Raw genomic sequence first — 8,392 nt, 5'->3', positions numbered from 1 at the left:
AGTGCTTGCTTGACCAAACAACTGAGCACAATTATCTGGCTGAGTTCACACAATAGCCTAACCATCACAAGTAGCTATCCCTATTTTGGATGATATAGACTTTAAAAGGAAAGATATTTTTAGAAACAAGGAAAGTCATTATTATACTGATAAATGGGGTAACTCACTAGGAAGAAATAACAATCATAACCATATATGGCCCTAAACAGGATGCCCCAAATTACATGAGGGAAGCACTGACAAAACTGAAGGGAGAAATAGACATGTCTACAATACTAGTTGGAGACTTCAATACAACACTTGCATCATTGGATAGATTATCTGGGCAGAGGATAAATAAATAAACAGATAGCTTGAATAACATGATATACAAACTAAACCTAATAGACATATATAGAACTTGCACCCCCAAACAGCAGGATATGCATTCTTCTAAAGTGCTCATGGATCTTTCTCCAGGGCAGACCTTATGTTTGGTCACAAAGATCTCAATAAATTTTAAAAGATCAAGATTATATAAAGCATGTTCTTATATCATAAGGGATTAAAGCTGGAATTCAACAACAGGCAGAAAAATGAAAATTCACAAATTTATGGAGATTTAACAACACACACTCTTAAATAAACAGTGGGTGAAAGAAGAAATTGCAAGAGAAATCAATAAGTATCTTGAGATGAATGAAAACAAGAACATAACATATCAGAACCTGTGGGATACAGTGAAAGCAATTCTGTGAGTAAAATTTATAACTGCTTATATTTAAAAATAAAAAAGAGTGAGTGGATGTGGCTCAAGTGGTTGAGCACCTGCTTCCCTCATGGGAGGTCCCAGGTTTGGTTCCTGATGCCTCCTAAAAACAAAACAAACAAACAAACAAAAACAACACAAGCAAAGAAATGAAAAAACAAATGCAGAGGTGCTGATGTGGCTCAGGGGTGCAGTTCAGACTTCCCACATACGAGGTTCTGGGTTCATTCCCCAGCCTGGTACCTCAAAAAAAAAAAAAAGAAGGAGAAGGAGAAAGCTAAAAACAATGACCTAAGTAACAGGAGGTAAGGAACTAGTAAAAGAACAGTATACTATGCCCAAAGCAAGCAGAAAAAATGAAATAACAAAGATCACAGCAGAAATAAATGAAAACAGAGAGAATTAACAATCCTAAAATTTGGTTCTTCAAAATCAACAAACTTGACAAACCCTTAGCTAGACTGACAAAGAAAAAATGAGAATATGCAAATAAATAAAATCAGAAATGAAAATAAGACTGTAACTACTGACCCCACAGAAATAAAAGAGATCAGAAGAGAATACTATGAACAACTGTACACCAACAAACTGTACAATGTAGATGAAATGGATAAATTCCTAAGACCATACAAAAACTACACTGACCTAGAAGAATAGAAGACCTTAATAAATCAATCATAATCCAGGAGAATGAAACCGTTATCAAACAACTCCCCAAATGGCTTCACCTAATGCTTGAATTCTATCAAGCCTTGAAAGAAGATTTAATATCAATCTTACTCAAACTCATCCAAAAAATTGAGCAGGAAGGAACATTATGAAACTCTTTTTATGAAGCCAATACTACCCTGATTCCAAAGCCAGATAAAGATATTATGGGGGAAAAAATTACAAACCCATTTCCTTATACAAATGCAAAATTCCTCAATGAAATATTTGCTAATTGAATCCAACAAGTTATTAAAAGAATTATTCATCATGATTAAGTGGGTTTTATATCAGGTATGTAAGGGGGGTTCAACATAAGCAAGTCAATCAGCATAATACACCACTTTAATAAATCAAAGAAGAAGAATCACATGATCGTCTCAATTGATGCAGAAAAGGCATTTGACAAAATCCAGCAACCTTCCTTGATAAAAACAATTAAAAAAATAGAAATCAAAGGAAACTTTCTCAAAATGATAAAGGACAAATATTTAACCCCCACAGCTAACCTTGTACTCAATGGTGAAAGATTGAAAGCTTTCCCACTGAGACCGGGAACAAGACAAGGATGCCCACTGGTCACCCCTGTTGTTCATATAGTGCTAGGGGTTCTAGCTAGAACAATAAGGTAAGACAAGAAATAAAATGTATACAAACTGGAAAAGAAGAAGTAAAATGTTCACTATTTACAGGTGATATGGTCCCATACCAAAAAATCTTGAAAAAAGCTATTAGAGCTAAAGAAATAATTCAGTAGAGTGACAGGATATAAGATTAATATGCAAAATTCAGTAATGTTTCTATACACTAGTAATGAGCAAACTGAAGAGGAAGTCAGGAAAAGATTCCATTTACAGTCACAACAAAAAAGATCAAATATTTAGTAATATTCTTAAGCAAGGACATAAAGCACTTGTATTCAGAAAACCACCTTGCTTTGCTAAAACAAATCAAAGAAGAACTAAATAAATGGAAGAATATTCTGCGCTCATGGAGGAGAAAACGAAATATTATTAAGATGTAAATTCTACCCAAATTGATATACACATTCAATGCAAACTCATTAAAAATTCCAACAGCTTTTTTACAGAAATGGCAAACCTAATTATCAAATTTATTTGGAAGGGCAAGCGACCCCAATTATCCAGAAACCTCTTAAAAAGGAAGAACAAAGGTGGAAGACTCTTACTCCTGTTCTTTAAATCTTGTTACCTAGCTAAAGCGGTAAAAACATCATGATACTGGCATAAAGATGGACATATAGACTAATGGAACTAAACTGATGGTTCAGAAACAGACTCTCACATCTATGGGCAAATGATTTTTGGTAGGGCTGTCCAGCCCACACAGTTGGAGCAGAACAGTCTATTCAACAAATGGTGGTTGGAAAACTGGATATCCAAAGCCAAAAGAAAGAAAGGACCCCTATCTCACACCTCACACAAAAATTAACTCAAAATAGATCAAAAGCTAAACATAAATTCAGAACCATAAAACTCCTAGAAGAAAATGTAAAGGAATATGTTCATGATCTGGTGGTAGGTGGTGGTTTCTTAAACCTTACACCGAAAGCATGAGTAACAAAATGTGTTATATACATACAATGGAATACTACGCTGTTATAAAAAGAAATGAAATTGGGACACATATGATAACATGGATGGACCTCGAGGACATTATGCTAAGTGAAATAAGCCAGATACAAAAGGAGGAGTATTTTATGGTCTCACTTATGTAAACTGACAATGAAGAATAAACACATGGAATTAAAACCTAGACTATACGTTACTAAGCGATAGGATAAGAACTGAGAAAGAGTCCTGATGCTTAATGTATGTAGAATTTTCAATTAGCTTGACTGTAAAAGTGTGGAAATGGATAGAGTTTATGGTACCACATTATAGTGAGTATAACCAACATGGCTTGTTTATAAAAGGATGACTGAAAGGATAGTCTAGGGATGTAAATGTCGATTGAAAGAAAGACTAATCTACGGACAGAAAAACGTAGTGAACCCAGAGGTGGATAAGGTCTGTGGTTAAAAGTACAAATACAAGAATGCTCTATGAACTAGAACAAATGTACAACACTATTACAAGGTATTAAAAACATAGTGATACATGACAGAAATACAGTTAATTAACTTTTGGACTATATTTAACAGCAATATTGTAATATTCTTGCATTGATGTCAAAGAAAGTAGTATATAAATGCTAAGTTTTAATAATAGGGCTGTATTGAATTTTTTCTTTTGTACCAAAGCAAATTTTCAAATGTTTACTGGGGTGAAGACTACACAACTCTGTGATGAAAGTGAGAGCCACTGAGTGTACACTATGGGTAGATTGTATAAGGCATGAGACTGTACAACACAGTGAACCATGTGGCGGAAGATAGACTGTGGTTAACAGTACAAATACGAGAGTGTTCTCTCATGAAATACAACAAATGTACAAACTAATATGTAGTGTTAATAATAGGGGGTATATGGAAAAATATACCAAGTGTTAAGCTATAAACCATAGTAAGTGGTAATAGTTTGATCATGTTCTGTCATAATCTGTAACAAAATTCCACAAGGTATTGTTGGAGGAATCATGTACAGAAACTCTGCACATTATGCATGATTGTTTTCTAAGCTCACAGCTTCTCTAATAAAAAAATGGGAAAAAACCTAGTAGGAATTTCACTGATATTTTCAAAAATCTAATTATATCTCATAATATTATGCAATTATGTTGTCTATAAAACTTAAGTAAGAGCATTAATTTTTGCATTTTACCTGTAGCATTTATAATCAGCATCATGATAAAATGTCAGTTCAATTCATATCCATAGCAATTTCCTGTTAAGCTCAAGAGCTAATGTTATAATGTAGAAAGAGTGTTGGTAGCTTTACTGATATTCACAAGTGACTATGAAACAAAAATATTCCTTTTACAAGTATATAGGTTAGGTGTTAACTCAAGAACATGATTAAAAAGAGTCATGACATAATTGCTTGGAAGCAATGCTAGAAAAAACATATTCAATATTATGCTAAAAATAATGAATATAACATTTAAATTTTATGGTAGAGCTTTTTTAACTTTTGATAGAAAGGGGTGATGCTATTTTTAATTTAGCTAGAGTTTGAAATAAAAAAAAAATCATTATTTCTTTGGCAGCTGCCTAAAATGACAATTTTTTTCTGACATTTTCACCCATACAGAAAGACATCTTATGAATTTACTTTTTTTTCAAACAGGTAAGTTAAAAGGGTAAGCACATGAGCAAAATTCTTCAAAATTACTCTTTCCTTTGAAAAATGCATTCAGTGACAGCTATAATATTAGATATTAACTGTATTCATATTTCTGATATTGTATATATTCAAATGCTTCTTGTATCATTGAAATTCCAGTACAACCTAGAAATCTTTTTCCAAACTCTTAGCTTTGAAAAAAGGATTATGACTAAATAGTTAATACTCAGGTAACATTGGTCTATTGGTTAAGATTTTATACCTGAGAAGCCTAATACAAATATTGTATGAAGAAAGCCAAAATATAAAACCCAACATGGGAAGCAGATGTGGTTCACCATGTAAGGGGTCCAGGGTTCGAAACCCAGGGCCCTCAGTCCTTGGGGTGAGCTGGCTTATGCACAGTGCCGCCTCAAGCAAAGAATGCTGTGCTACACAGAGGTGGGCCCCTGCATAGGGGTGCCCCATACTCAAGAAGTACTCCCTGCAAGGAGAGCTGCCCCATGCAAAAAACACAGCCTGCCCAGGAGTGGCACTGCACACACAGAGAGCTAATGCAGCAAGATAATGCAACAAAAAGACACAGATTCCCAGTGCTGCCTAACAAAAATGCAGGCAGGCACAGAAGAATAAATAGTGAATGGACACAGAGAGCAGACAATGGGGGGGGCTGGGAGAGAAATAAATAAAAATAAATCTCAAAAAAATTAAAACTCAACGAAACCTTTGCAACTTATTTCATAAAGTTGGTATAACCACAACATAGAAACAGGACTTAGATATTACAGAAAAATAAAACTACAGGCCATTCTTATATATCAACACAGAGTTAAAAAAAAAAACCAACATAAACATTAACAAATTAAATTGAGCAATATCATTTTAATTAAAAATTAAATTATTAGGTTGGTGTAAAAGTAATTGCGGTTTTGCCTTATTGAAATTTGCCATTCGATATTGGAAAATATTCTTAAATAAATGTAGTTAGATTATACATCATTTTAAAGTGCATTTCTCATTTTATGTTTTTTTGCTAATGATTTATTACTTGCCTTTTACTTTATATTTGTTTTGGACTATGGAAATGATGTTAGACAAAAAGCAAATTCCAGGAATTTTCTTATTTGGCTTCAAAATAGGTTGTAAAGGAGCAGAGACAACTTGCAACATCAACAACGCATTTGGCCAGGAACTGCTAACAAATGTATAGTGCAGCAGTGGTTCAAGAAGTTTTGCAAAGGAGACGAGAGTCTTAAAGATGTGAAGCTTAGTGGCCCATCATCAGAAGTTGACAATGACCAATATTTTTTCCTTCTTTATTTTCTTTTAAATGTTACATTAACAAAATATGAGGTCCCCATATACCCCGCACCCCACCCACACCACCCCTCCCACATCAACAGACTCTTCCATCATTGTGGCACATCCACTGCACCCACCGAATACATTCTGGAGAACCACTGCAGCACATGGACAGTGGTCCACATTGCCATCCACACTATCCCCCAGTCCAGGCAGGGGACCATGACAGGACACACAATGTCCAGCAACTATCCCTGCAGCACCACCTAGGACAACCCCAAATCCTGAAAATGCCCCACACCATATCTCTTCTTCCTTCTCCTGACCATCAGCAGCCACCGTGGCCACCCTCTCCACATCACTACTACAATTTCTTCCCTTACTCATCACAATAGTTCCCCAGCAGAACACCAGTAAGTCCATTCTAATCCTTACTCTATTCCTCCATCTTGTGGACCTGGGATGACTACATCCAGTCCTCCTCTACATCAAGAAGGGGTTTAGATTCCACATGGATGATGGATGCAATTCTCCTGCTTGCAGCTGTAGGTACTCTTGTCTCCCTAGTGTGGTGGTTGACCCTCTTCACCTCCCTGTCAGCTGGCCAGGGTAAGTCCAAGAAATGAGAGGGTAGGAGCTGCAAATCTGCTGAAGCCCAGGGCCTGGCCATCACATGGACAGTTCAGAGATTCAGGTCTCCTGAGTATATACCAACCCAAACGCCAGCCACAAATCCAGTAAAAGTAACAGAACAGAAGAGGCATGTGTAGAAAGGTTATATCTGAGTCCAACTCCATCACATGTCTCTGGTACCCTGCTGAGGCATGCATAAGCATCACCAATCATCAAAGCTGATCCTCTTACAACTACACGAGAAGTTGCTGAAGAACTCAACATTGACCATTCTATAGTCATTCCTCATTTGAAGCAAATTGGAAAAGTGAGAAAGCTCAACAAAAGGGTGCCCCATGAGCTGACCAAAAATTTTTAAATTGTCATTTTGAAGGGTCATCTTCTCTCATTCTATACAACAATGAACCACTTCTCTATCAGATTGTGACCTGCACTGAAAAGTGGATTTTATGCAACCAGAGATGACCAGCTTGGTTGGACTGAAAGGAAACTCCAAAGCACTTCCCAAAGCCAAACTTGCACCAAAAAAAGGTCTTGGTCACTGTTTGGTGGTCTACTGCTGGACTGATCCACTACAGCTTTCTGAATCCTGGCAAAAACCTTTCTCTGAGAAGTATGCTCAGTAAATTGATGAGATGCACCAAAAACTGTAATGCCTGCAGCCGGCATTGGTCAACAGAAGGGGCCCAATTCTTCACAAAGCCCAACTGCATGTAATACAACCAATGCTTCAAAAGTTGAATAAATTGGGCTACAAAGTTTTGCCTCATCCGCTATATTCACCTGATCTCTTGCCAACCAATGACCACTTTGTCAAGCATCACAAAAACTTTTTGTAGGGAAAACGCTTCCACAGCCAGCAGGACGCAGAAAATGCTTTCCAAGAGTTCATCGAATCCTGAAGCATGGATTTTTCACATTGACACAAATGTGTTGATTGTAATGGTTCCTATTTTGATTAATAAAAATGTGTTTGAACCTAGTTATAATGATTTAAAATTCACAGTCCGAAACTACAATTCCGTTTGCATCAACTTAATAAATTGCACAATATCAATTAAAATACAATGGCATGAAAAGAGCCAGCAAGATGGTGGCAGAGTAAGGAGATGTTAAGTCAGCTTCTGCTACAGAGCAGTTAGCAAGCACCCAGAGCTCTCTGGAGCTAGCTGAAGCATCTGTCTGGGGGGCTCCACGAGGCCAGAAGAGCATCCTGCAACATCCTTGGGGGATTGAAAGGAGGTGACTGCCCTTCTGCAGAGAAGACTTGTAAGTAGAGCGCTCCACCCACGAGGCCAATGCCCATCCTCCACTGGAGACACAAGCCACCTCGAGAGCTGTTCCGCAGCTGTATTTGAATGTACCACTTCCCTAAAATGGAGGAGGAAGAGACAGTTGGGCACCAATTTCAACTATGATGAGGAAATTCAGCAGGCTACAGTATGATCCTGAGAACAGCTAAGGTTTGAGCCTGTCCAGGTCAGAAAGAGGCTGGGATCTGCCATCTTAACTCTGCACCTGGCACAAGGGGAAGTGGGGTGGACTGAGAATCCTAGTGCTGGTGGGGACCGGCTTCTTCCCATCCAGGTCAGATTGCAACCCTAGCCTAGGCCCCAGGGCCACCCCCAGCAGGGAGAAAGCTGCGGGGACCTGCACCAGCCCCTCTGGGAAATTACTGGCCAAGCTGCGGAGGCTGGTGATTGACCTACTCTGGTAGCACAAGCTGCCCCATGTGCTGCTCTGTGACAGGAATTGG

Source organism: Dasypus novemcinctus, chromosome 7 (assembly GCF_030445035.2).
Source record: "Dasypus novemcinctus isolate mDasNov1 chromosome 7, mDasNov1.1.hap2, whole genome shotgun sequence".
In the NCBI taxonomy this organism is placed as follows: domain Eukaryota; kingdom Metazoa; phylum Chordata; class Mammalia; order Cingulata; family Dasypodidae; genus Dasypus; species Dasypus novemcinctus.
Note: the sequence above shows the minus strand (reverse complement) of the source record.